Source organism: Ursus americanus, chromosome 4 (assembly GCF_024610735.1).
Source record: "Ursus americanus isolate L20-20 chromosome 4, mUrsAme1.1.p, whole genome shotgun sequence".
NCBI lineage: Eukaryota > Metazoa > Chordata > Mammalia > Carnivora > Ursidae > Ursus > Ursus americanus.
The window spans coordinates 65,643,599-65,657,414 of NC_142130.1; positions in this window are offsets into that span (position 1 = coordinate 65,643,599).

A 13,816-nucleotide genomic window follows, 5' to 3' on the forward strand; every position below is an offset into this window, starting at 1 on the left:
GGGTAGTAAGGAGGGCACGTATTGCATGGTGCACTGGGTGTTATACACAACTAATGAATCATCGAACTTTACATTGGAAACTGGGGATGTACTGTATGGTGACTAACATAATAAAAAATCATTAAAAAAAATAAAATAAAATAAAATAAATGCAATTTGTGGGGTGCCTGGGTGGCTCAGTCAGTTAAGCATCCAACTCTTGATTTCAGGTCAGGTCATGATCTCAGGGTGCTGAGATCCAGCCCCATGTTGGACTCCAGGCTAGGCATATAGCCTGCTTAAGATTCTCTCTCTCTCTCTCTCTGTCTGCCACTCCCCCATCTCTCTCTCTCTAAACAATAAAATAAAATGCATTTTGCTTCTTATTAATTTTATCATAGATTTTTGGCAATTAGAATTTTCTTGAGCTACTACAGAATGTGTACCTTTACTTCGATTTACACACCTTCCATATGAATTTGAATGTCTTATCATTTATAACAATATATTCCAGTCATATACTTTAGGTACCTTGAGGGATGATATTGTTTAATATTCAATTACTTGTATTTACGGATTTAAAAGGGTTCCTGGTTTTGAGCTATATCACATTCTATATCTAAATTGAGACTAGATATATTCTGATTAACTTTTCATAATGATTAAAAAATTAGCTACTGCATTCAAATACCATCATATTTAAGAAACTCGTGGACTTGGGGCGCCTGGGTGGCGCAGTTGTTAAGCGTCTGCCTTCAGCTCAGGGCATGATCCCAGCATTCTGGGATCAAGCCCCACATCAGGCTCCTCCACTTGTGTTCCCTCTCCCACTCCCCCTGCTTGTGTTCCCTCTCTCGCTGGCTGTCTCTGTCAAATAAATAAATAAAATCTTAAAAAAAAAAAAAAAGAAAGAAACTCGTGGACATTCTGCAAAAGTACATCATAAACAGAAGCTTATTATAATGTAATTTTGAATGATTACTCTTATTAAGTCGATGGAAATAGAACTAATATAAGAAGTAGTAAATGACCAAAATAAAATAATAATTTTACTATTGAGAGACAAAGAGATCACTATGATGTTTGTTTTCCCTCTAGATTTACGTGTTGGAACTGTAATGCCCAATGTGATGGTGGAAGCAGGTGGCAAGTAATTAGTTCAGGAGAATGGAGCCCTTAAAAATGGGATTAACGCTCTTATAAAAGAGATCACACAAAATTCCCTAGCCCATCTGTCATGTGATGATATAGTCAGAAGTCTGTAAACTGGAAGAGGGGCATCACCCAATCATATTAGTATCCTGATGTGCAGCTTCCAGCCTTAAGAACTGTGAGAAAAAAATTCTGTTATTTATAAGCTATCCAGTTTGTGGCATTTTGTTATAGCAGCCTAAACAAACTAAGTCAGATAAACTTAGATAAACAAATGAGATAGTCAATATTAGGGGGATGATAAATATCAACCAAATATATCATAAATGAACTGTTATTTTCAAATGATTTACACCAATGTACTCAGGGTTTTCTTTATATTTTTAAGTTTTATATTTGAAGATTTGCTTTATTTACCTTGTCATAGATCAACAAGAATTATGTCTTTCCCAATTTATATAAATTATCTAATATATTCTTTGACAGTTTCACTATATTACATTTCTTGGCATAGGGCATTTCCTCCCATTTAAGACTTGAAGAGCACAAGTCCTTCTGTTCCTACACTAAAACCATACTCATGATGATGTATTATATAAGTGAATTTAAAATCCCAAAGCATTGGACACTTCTCAGAACCCCAAGGATGTGGTCCTTGCAAGTTACATAACAATACCTATGAAGTCAATTCACAACCACAGATAAGTAAAAGAACACTGCTGACTCAAACATGGCCCCACTGCAGAACTGCCCAGTGAACATGAACAGCAAAAACCAGAGGGGAAAAATACCTGGCAAGAGCACTAGGGAAAGCAGTCTGTCTCAACAAGGGTATATGGGGGGGAGCAGGTATCTTTAATAATTGTATTAAAACCTTTCTAAGTGTTGAACATGCAATGGGCATGCTTGGACTTCTTTAAGTTGTGAACTTGGCTGGGTACTGAATAGCATATCTGACATAATTCTTCAAGGGTCAGACCTCCAAACAACTGGATGATGGTAACATTGATTCAGTCAGTTAGCTATTGTTGTGTAACAAACCTGTCCATAATTCAGTGACTGGCTTAAAGCAATTCTTGTTTAAATTTCTTATCACTACTGTGCTTTGGTTGAGGAACAGCTGAAGTGTGAGTGGCTTTGCTGCTGGGCTTTAATCTGTGAATCTTGAATACAGGTCCTCACAGAGATATAGGCTCATGTCTGTTCTATGTGTAGTCATTCTATGGCCAGGTCAAAGGAACAGCAGTGCACCAGGAAAATCTCCTCTTAGGGAGATGAGAGAGACATTAATAAAACAAAAACAAAAACCACCAGAAACATGAAAGGCCTCTTAAGACTGATACTCCACAAAGGGCCTACACATGCTCATCCATATCATCCAACAGGCCAAAGTCAAAGGGCCAAATCCAAAATCCAGGAGTTAGGGAGACATGCCCTATATTCAGTAGGAAAGCACTGTAAAAAGTTATATAGTAGACATATGTGAGGCTATCTTTCCTTTTATTTTTCATCTTTCTATTAATGTTGCTACATTTCTGTAGGAATCCTCCTTGATCAAAACTTTGGCTCTTCTATTTGTGTGTATGTGTGTGTGTGTGTGTGTGTGTGTGTGTGTGTGTGTGATGTGAATACATGTATTTCTCCTTCACGTTATTTGGACTAGTAAAATTGACACTGAATTTGAAAGATTAATCTTTTCTGGTGTCTAAGAACATTTTGTGTATTTTTCTCTTATTATGTATTTTTTTAAATGAGAAAATGTACAGAATGGGAAAGAACAACTGCTATAAATAATTAAAGTGTGATTCTTCTGGGCCAAGATACCAAAAGTTGTTAAAGCTAAATGGGACATCTATGCTCAATGATTTTAATAGGAAATATTGTCTTCAAATGTAGCTTTTTAAGATACTATTCAAATAGGCACAGCCCTAAAATCCTATACTTGGAACTTTTGCAAATACACTTATGAGAATTTATAAAACATACTCTGGCTTCCGCTTTCCTCTCTCACTCTGTCAAGTGTCACACTTAATACTTGCATGGACACCATAAAAAAATTCTCAGTTCATGGGTTTCTTGCCTACGTTGATTCAATTGAGGCAGAGAATTTGAAAGTCAGTTGCTAAATGAATTACTTCAATTTGCAGGGAAATTGATTTACAATGAGACCCATAACCAGAGAGATTTAACAGAACTATATTTCACATGCTGAGAACTCTACACTCTTGAGTGAAAGGGGCAATATGACCAACAGAATCTCTTTCTGATCCATGTCTAAAATGGCCGCAAGTATAATTACATTGGGTTTCTTTTTTACTTTTTGTTTTCAAAAAGCTGATATATACATGTGACAAAAGATCATTTTTATTTTTATTTTATACCTTTCTGATAGTAAGGGAAATATAGTAAAACTATTCTTTATCCCCTAGAAGTTTTTTCTTAAATATACTGCTGATAACAGATTTATTTTATTTACTTATTTATTTTTAATATTTTATTTATTTATTTGAGAGAGAGAAATCACGAGCAGGGTGGAGGGGCAGAGGGAGAGGGTGATGCAGATTCCCCACTGAGCAGGGAACCCAATGCAGGGCCCAACCCCAAGACCCAAGATCATGACCTGAGCCGAAGGCAGATGCTTAACCACTGAGCCACCCAGGTGCCCTGATAACAGATTTTTTAGATCCTTCATATTATGTACACATAGGTGTCTTTGCGTATGTGTGTGTATATCTAGTTAAATATGAGCATACTTTAAATATGGCTTTTCATGTTTTTACTTTTTTTTTAATTTTTAATACATGTTGGAGGCTTTTCCAAATGAGCACATACATATTCATTGATCAAATGTTAAGTTTTAATGTCTAAAACTAAGTGAAACTTCACAGATTTCTTGGTATGCTTTTGTAATCAAACCCCCATAGTAGAACTTTGGCAGTTTAGATGTAGTATCTAAGAGCAAGCAAGGAATTTCAGTGCAGAGATGATATAAATCAGCATGTTGGATCTGCAAATCAATCAAAGCAACACAGTATGAGAGACAAAATGAAAATATTCATTATCAGTGAGAGAGGAGGTAAACTTTAAAAGGTAAAATAAACAGAAGCATTTCTGGAAGGGATGGGGCCTCAAGCACTAGGAAGAAGTTGCTGTGCTTATGGCTCTGTGAAAGAGCCTACAAATTCTATCTCTTTAGTTAAAAGCCATATCCTGAAGTGCAACACCTAGATCCCATGTTGGCAACAGTGGGAATGAGATACATGGACAGCCAATAGGGCTTCCCTAGATCTGGTTTGGATCTGAGAATCTGGGAAAAAAATGAGGAATCATAAAAACAAAGCATATATTCCAGAAGCAGTATTTCTCTGAAGTAGTAAGAAAAAAAATGAGTTTTTGGATGAAAAATCTTGCAACTGCTTATCTCCATTTATTGAGAAGAAGTGAAAGCAAAAGCACTAAGTATAAAATCCTGGCTTATAAAAATATTTTACTTAAACATTGGTCCTCTTTATATAAACTTTATTGAGGTAGACACAAAATGGCCACCCAAGAATGTCCACACCCTAATCCCCAGAACCTGTGAGCATATTACTTTACATGGCAACAGGAATGTTGTGATTAAAGATTACAGATCTTGTGATGGGTAGATATGAATTAACCACGTATGCCCAATTTAGTCATATGAGCTCTTTAAAACTCTCCTTTGGATAGAGATGTGACCATAGCAGAAGCATCCAAAAATATGATGGTAGAGGACTCAACTGTTTCTGGCTTTTAAGATGGAAGAAGGGGCAAAAGTCAAAGAAAATCATGGCCACTATTATCTGGGAAATGCAAAGAAGCAGATTTTCTCCTTAAGCTTCAGGAAGAAATTGAGTCCTGATGCCACTATGACCTTAGTCTAGCGCGACTCATGTCAGACTTTTGATTTATAAAACTAAGATAAAAAATAAATTTGTGTTGTTTTAAGCCACTAAGTTTGTGATAATTTTTACATTGGTTGTAGAAAACTAAACAGTCTGCAATAGCTGAATCATATTGAACCTATACTAGCTCCTACAAATAACTGCTCCCTTTTCTAGTTGTTCACAGTTAATTCCATAGGTCTTTAGGATTTTGAAACAAAGCTATGCCATCTTCTGCAGGTGATTAGTCTACTTTTGAGAAAGAGCTTTTAGCTAGTAATTGAGAGTCAGTGGACTGAATATATGACGGTTAACCACCAGGGTACTATACAATTTAGGTGCCCATCATAAACTGTGTGGTTGGATGTACTATGCCATGAAGATGGACATGCAGAGCAACCAGTATCATGTTCAAGCAGGTCCTGACATCATGAATAAGTTACTTGAACAAGTGATCCAAATGTCCATGACAGCTATTCCTGACATCTTGCTTTTTCTTTCTCAACCTGGACCTATTGCTTCAATGGGAATTGATTATAAATAAATTATGAAGGATGAAATAATTTAAGCCTAGTTTATTGATGGTTAGCTGATATGGTGACACCACCAAAAAGATCAGCTGCAGCACTGCAGTCTTACTCCATGGCGGTCCTTAAAGACAGTGGTGAAGGCAAATCTACTTCACAGGCAGATGTTTTTCCTCTTAACCTGAAGACTCAGATCTATAATTATTCATGGACAGTGGCTAACTGTATGGCTGGATGACGAGGGACTTAAAGAAAAATGATGAGAAATTTAGTGGGAAGACATGTGGTTAGACTGAAAAAAGTAAAAAAGGCATTTGATTTCCCAAAACATTTGTTGATTATTGTTTTTTTAAAGATTTGTCAGAGAGAGAGGTGGGAGGAGAGAGACAGAGAACAAGCAGGGGGAGCAGCAGGAAGAGGGAGAAGCAGGCTCTCCACTGAGCAAGGAGCCCAACGCAAGACTTGATCCCAGAACCCCACAATCATGACCTGAGCTGAAGGCAGATGCTTAACTGACTGAGACACCCAGGTGCTCCTATTTGTTAGGTGAATGTTCAACAAAAAGAACCTCAGCAGAAGAGACTCTAAATAAAACAAAATGGACCAGATGATCTATTCTGTGGACAACAATCCACCTTTTTCTCCAACCATTCCATTTGGCAATAGATTCATTACCAAATGGCAGGAATGGCAGTGCATGGGCTCAGAAACATGGATGTCTATTCACTAAGGACTTCACAGTCTGGCTACAGTCACTGTTGAATGCCTATTAGTGACCATCTGATATGTACTCTTCTCCAGTGTGGTCAACCAACCACCTGGAAGCAGTTTTACTACACTGAGCTGACAATGAAGTAATATTACCAGTTTTGCTTTTCATAAGGATTACTTTAACACCAGTGAGAAACTGAATTGAATATGAATAGGATTTTCAGAGATGAAAATTGTAATAAATGCTATGTATTTACTATCACTTTGTCATAACCATGTTGTGTAACCACCACTTTCAGCCCTTGTTCATTCACAAAAATGACTCTTCTAATTAAAACAAAAATGTATATTTTCATGCTAATACAGTGGCTTGCATTTATTTGATGTTTGACTAAATTAAGTTTATTATTGCCAGTTAAAAGGAATTTATGTCAATCATTTAATCATTAATATTTCTAGAGAATCCCTCATTTTATTTTCCATTGAATTTATTTCTGTAATCCTCTTCTATTCTTCCATCTATGAATACTTTAACAATGTACAAGATAGCCAGCAGTTAAACTTGAAGGACCAACTGATATCCGTCATCTGGAAGACAATGTAAGCCATGTAAATCAAAATTAAAGAATGGATACATGGGAATGATAGGCAGATTAATAAGGTATAAGGAAGAGAGTTAAAAATAAAATAAAAGATACTCAATTGGAATAGTAAGCAAATGTAGCCATGAAAAACACTTGGTTAGGTTTGACTTAAAAGCAGAAAATAGAAAACACTGAAAAAATAAATAAAAAGGGACTTAAATGCACAAGATGACTATATAGACTAGATTAACATATTTTGATCCAAAGTCTGTATATTATATGAGGAAAGGCAAAGATGGAACTGATGAAATTATTTTCTAAGCAAAGAGAGTAGTCTAACACAAATGACAACAAAGAGTTACATGAGAAAGCACGGACAACTCATTGATAATTCCTTGACACGTGAACTTAGAAGTAACTTTTTAATTGAACAAAAATCAACACGGTTGACTAGGGTGCTAGATCCTTCCTGGATCATTTTTTTGCCCCTTTACATATTCATAGGACAAATCATCAGAATAATCAGTTCCAGAATTTCCTGGGTTCAGTAATTTATGAGTAAATTTCTTATCTCCTTTTTCACTATTTTCTTCTATAATTTTGATATTATTTGGGATGGAGGATGGATCCATTTCTATTAGGTTTGCAACCTGAGTGGCTGTTAGTGAATAATTTCTCATCACAACTAAAAACTGATCTGAAATAAATGGTAATTCTGGTAAGAGTATGTTCCCTGCCACAGGAACCTAGATATTTTTCTTAGATAAAGCAAGACAATTTTTTTAATTCTTTAAATCAAGTTTTCAGGCTTCCTGCAGGGAAAACAAGGACTTGTCAAGGCATGTTGTTTAAAGTTTATATACATTTTCATGTAAATATGTTAGCTACAATATTTCCAGGATTCCTCAGAAGAGGAATTAAACTCAACTCTCATAAAGGCTGTGTTATGAAATACATGTATTTTTACAGAAAAATTTGATTAGTCTCAACTATAATGCAATATTCTATTTCTTAACCCAGGTGGTGGTTATATGGAGGTTCAATTCAAAATAAGTCATTAAGCTACTGATTTATTTTTAGGAAAATTACTGCAAGCCTGTTACATTCTATGGTAGTTTTAAATATGTTACAGCATTACTGGCATATAACATGGTATCATTTAAATACAGAAATTACTTAAACTTCCTCATTGTTAGCAATGTTTCCAATCTAGGTATATAACTATATTCTAAAGCCACTTTATCATCATGAGTAAGTGCACTAAAAATAAATTGGAAGGAACACAAACAAGTGTAGAAACATATTGAAAAAAACTTGGGGTGCCAGGGTAGCTCAGTCAGTTAAGCGTATAACTCTTAATTTCAGCTCAGCTCATGATCCCTGGGTCATAAGGGCCCCACATCAGGCTCTATGCTCAGCAGGGAGTCTGCTTGAGGTTTTCCCTCCCTCTCCCTCTGCCCCTCACTCCCATGCTCATGTGCATGCTCTCTCTCTAAAATAAATAAATACATCTTTTTAAAAAAAGTCGTAATGGAGGGGCACCTGAGTGGCATAGTCGTAAGCATCTGCCTTTGGCTCAGGGCGTGATCCCAGCGTTCTGGGATCGAGCCCCACATCAGGCTCCTCTGCTGAGAGCCTGCTTCTTCCTCTCCCACTCCCCCTGCTTGTGTTCCCTCTCTCACTGGCTGTGTGTCAAATAAATAAATAAAATCTTAAATAATAATAATAATAATAATAATAAAATTAAAAAGTCTTAATGGAAAATATTTTAGCAACATTCCTTTTTGTGGTATTATACTTTTCTTATTAAATATGAGAGGGATTCACATAAGCATTCAATTAACCATGACCTTTCAAAATATATGAGGACCTGAATTTTTATATATTAAATAAATAAATACAGAAATCAGTAGAAGCACATAAAATAATTTAATGCCTAATTTTATACAAATTGAGAAAACATTATAATATTTCTTGATTTGCTTTTTGAAACTTTGTGAAAATTTTATCCCTTTCTGTTTTTCTTTTCTTTTTATTTATGTAGGCTCCACACTCAGATGGAGCTTGAACTCACAACCCCAAGTTCAAGAGTTGCGTACACCAACAACTGAGCCAGCTGGGACCCCCTCAATTTATATTTAACACAAAGTTTCAGATTGTGCAACCTTTAAGTCCTTTATCATAAAATGTTTTTAGAAGACTTTAGATCACTTAAAAAAAAGTTGGTAGTGACTTGCCGTCGCAATACATTTTCTTACTACATTTTGGCAGTCGGTGGCTTAACTAGTTCTTACAAGGACTATTTATCATTACTTGGGTTATTACTTTTAATTTTTGTCAATATTAGATGAAATTGTCATATTAAATGTTAGACTCACATGCAGAGAACAATTTTAGGTTCATGAAGTTTATGTCACTCCTTTAATAATGGTTTCACCTCATATACATTTGCCTTTTGCCTATTTTTAGTTGCTATAGCATAATATACTTAAAAATACTTCAAATTAAAGCAGACTTAGATTTAAATTCACTGGTATCTATTTTTTTCTGACAAATTTTCTTATTCCTTCAAACTCTCTTCTCATCTATTCAGCAGGTGTGCTGATACTTCAAAAGATTGTAGTGATGCAATATTATCATCTTTGGAGAAACATTTATTAAGTCCTTTGCTCATTTTTTAATCAGTTTATTTGTTTTCTTTTTATTGTATGGCTTTTTTTTTAAGACTTCCTTAAATGCATAAGTCTTCTATACTCACTCTCAGGACACTCATATCTTTTGTCTTTACCTAAATTTTTTTTTTCTGTTTTATTCTCATTTGTTCTTTTATTCTATCCTTAAGAAAAAACATAATTCCTCACATTTATAGGTAAGTATCCTTTCTGTTTATACTATCAATCTCCTTTTCACTTTATTTAACTGTTGCCTTTTTTTTTTGTGCCAAACTCTGTACTCCAAAGAAATTAACTATCATCTATATGATGGTATTTTTGCAAATTCATTTCTCAAACTCTAGGATTCAGCAACATAATGGTTAATATATTCTGGAACTTTACTGCCTGACTTCAAATCCTAATTTTGCTCCCGACTATGTAGGTACTGTGAGATTATACCTATTTCAGAAAGTTGCTTGGAGGATTAGATGACTTAGTAGGTATAGAGTTATTAGAAGAGAGCCTTGAATAGAAAAAGCACTATATATTTGTTTCAGTAAATAATATTTAACTACTGAACATCTTCTATGTTTAGGTGTCATATCAAATTCAATTTAAGCCAACTTCATTGTTTGTTCACAAACTTAGGCAGTCTTGAATTCAAATATCGTTATGGTTTTTTCCTACAAATCATTCTAAGTTATTTATAATAGCCAAACTGGATCTGACACTGATGTATGAACAACCTTGCCAATGTGGAAACCCAGTTACACCTTTTTAAATTATATAAATAAAATGTATGATAGACTTTTTGTTCTTATACAGCTGCTTAATTAGGAAATTTTAAGAACACTAAAAAGTATTTTTTAAAAAGTCACTAAAAAGTATTTTTTTAAAAAGTTATCTGTAGTCTAACTAGATGGAGTTAATCACTGCTAATATATTTCATTTCTTCTCAGATTTTTCTCTACATATGCCTATTTTGTCAAAAGCAGTAATGCATACTAAATATTTGCTATCCTATATTTCCAGATCTCACATAACTATGAGAGGCCATATAACTAGCTCTAGTCAATTATATAGAATGGGAGGAGGGAGAAATGGGGAGTGATTAGTCAAGGGGTACAAAGTTACAGTCATGCAAGATAAGTAAGTTCTGGATATCTATGTATAGCAAGGTGACTAGTTAATAGTACTACACTGTATACTTTAAATTTGCTAAGTGGGTAGATCTCATGTTATCACCACAAAAAAGCAAACAAACAAGAAAATAGTAACTATGTAAAATTATTGATATGATAATTAGCTTAAATATAGACATTATAGAGAATCCAGAGATTATTTCACAATGTATACATGGATTTAAACATCAAGTTACACATCTTGATTATATACAATTTTTATTTGTTGATTATGCCTCAGTAATCTACAAAAAAAATGTGTGCCACTATGCACAGAGAAATTAAAAGGACCTTGAGAATTTATCTGGTGTATTCCTGTCTTGGTATATGTGAAGATAGTTCATGAGTTTTTATGTGAAGCGAAGCCTCCCCCTCCAATCCAGTTTCAATGTACTAAGAATGCGGGCAGTAAATATTTACTGTATGATTCCCGGAATTATTTATTCTGAGGTAGGTGTGTGTGTGTGTGTAGTTTTATAACATCACGTTTGCTTTAACATTTTATTTTAAATTCTTATGTCATGATAAACTCCATAAAATCATCCTTTCATGATTTCCACTGCCAGTACCACAAGTCGAATTAAAGTGAATTTATATAATTTGAAGGCATATATGATTGCATGTTTCTTCAAGTCATTCTCCAATGAATGGATAATATGTGGATAAAGTCAGAAAGTATAAGAGATATGTAATCTATATCAAGTGGTAGTCTGTACAAGAGGGAGAGTTATGTTTCTAAACATAGGTAATCTTGCTCTGATGTATAGCTATAAACTTATATCCTTCCTAGTTTTACTTAATGTTCCTCATGAGTAAAATAGTTTTTCAACCTTCTTGACATACAGTGGGTAATTTGACAGTATATTTACATTCAAAGAACAAAATTTTTTTTTTCTTTTGCTTCTTCTTCATTAAAAAAAAATAAGGAACTAGGTAACTGATTTTCAGGGAGTACAGAGATTTTGGAAGTAATGAAAATTGCTTTGAAATTTGACATTTTAATGAGTGCTGGAAATCTTAAATTGTGGACCCCAAAGATTGAAGATAGATGATAGATGTTTCCATGTATTCTTAGAAATTTGAACTATGATACATTTCTTGAGGCCAGCTGTCATTATAACATTATAAGTCCTTTTGCTTTCTTTCACACATTTCAGAATAGGAAAATCAAGTTTGTGACATAGACATAATTACCTATTGTATATACAGTTCACAATAAAGTATTTCTACAATGCCAACATATTTTGGGCATGGGTGGAGAGATATTCTCATTTACTGAGAAATAGTTCACTTCTGAGAGAATAATTTTAGTTCTATGAAATCTCTGAAGTCTTTCTAGGCCCCAGTGGCAATTATATTTACAGCAATGAATTTGTTCTTTGATCCATTCTATTAATATTAACAGAAGAACAATGGGACGTTTTCTGCATTCTTGTTACTTTACGAGACTCTGGCTATAGACTATATTTAGACTAGTCATTATTACAATGCTATCTGAATTATTATTATGCTATCCCTTAATGAAATATCCACTTTCTCAAGTACAAGAAGGACTGCTGTCACATAGATAACTTGGGTAATATTTTAATAATGTGTTCTAGTTCTAAATTCAGCAACCTATTGGCAATGATCACCATTATCAATGATATCATTATGAACATCAAATATTGATGCGTATTTTGTGGATATTAGGTATAAGTGATATAAAGCAGTTCATGATATAAACTCATGAACTATGCTTTGAAAGCACTTATAATCTAAAGAGAAAAGCAGAAAACAAAATAAAACAAGGCCAGTTCAACATGGTGAGATAGGAAGATCCTGAATTCACCTCCTCCCATGGGCACACCAAATCTACAGCTACATATGAAGCAATTTCCTCTATTAAAACAAGCAAGCAAGAAAGAAAACTAGCTGAGCAACTCCTACACATTAGACAAACAAGGAAAACCTATATCCAAGAATGCAGTAAAGGCTGAAACACAATCTCCCTGTAAAGCCCACTCTTATCACAATGAACCACAATTAGGAGGGAATTCAAATCTGGAGCTTCTCCCTGAGGGGAAAAGGGATTGAACCCTACACTGGGAAGCCCAACTTTTAAGAACTACAGATGAGAAACAAGACTCCAAAACATCTACCTTTAAAAGCCAATGGGAGCATTCACAGAGATGCCTCTCTGGGGAGAGAGGAGCTAGCCGTTACCATTTCCTTCATTCACCCATCAAAGGCAGAGCCACCTGTGAAGGGCAGCTCTGCCAAGATACTGGCTGCCTAGCCTGCTTGCTCCATCCCTGTGCTCTGGCATGGCTGCCCAACTTGGTCAAACCTCCTTCAGTCCCAGCATGGCAAGACCCTCCCCAAGAAGACCAGTACAAGCCCCTGTCCACACCATGTTCCTAAAACTTGGAGTTTTTAAAAGTCAGCAGGCTTGGCTGGGATAGAGTCCAGAGGACAGTGTTCTACTTTTGGAGAGAAGGCAGGTAAACAACGCAGAGTCAGAGAACGTGGAAACAGCAATCTGAAGAATGCCTAGGACACACAGAGGGGAGATTGTTCACTCTTCTTGGAGTGTTTTCCTGGATGAAGCAAGCACCAAAACCCCTCTCTGGGGACCAAAGAGTTGGCTGGCATCATTTTCCTTTACTGCTCATCAGCTTATACACAAGCCACTCCCCTGTGGTAAACACCACAATACCAACACTGGCTGCATAACCTGCTTATACTAGGTCCCACATCTCTGCACTCTGCAGGTACTTCCCTTCCCGGTCAAATCTGTCTCAGTCCTGTATCAGTGGACACCTTCCCCAGAAAACTACCAGAAACCCCCACACACATCATGTCTCCCAATCAGACAGTTAGTCAAGGTTTCAATTCTAGTGGAAGTAATATCAGGTCTCATTTAACGAGCAGACCAGAGCACACCTAGTTAAAACTTGCCATGTCTGCCTTTGCAGACAATGGGCCTGAAGGATTGAACAGCCAAAATGTAAGAGCAGCACACACCAGAGACACTCCCTAAAGTGCCAGGCCCCAGGCACTATATGACCACTTTTTCATAAAGCCATTACTGTCAGGAGTGGGAAACACAATAGGCTTTTCTAACACACAGCTGAAGACAGA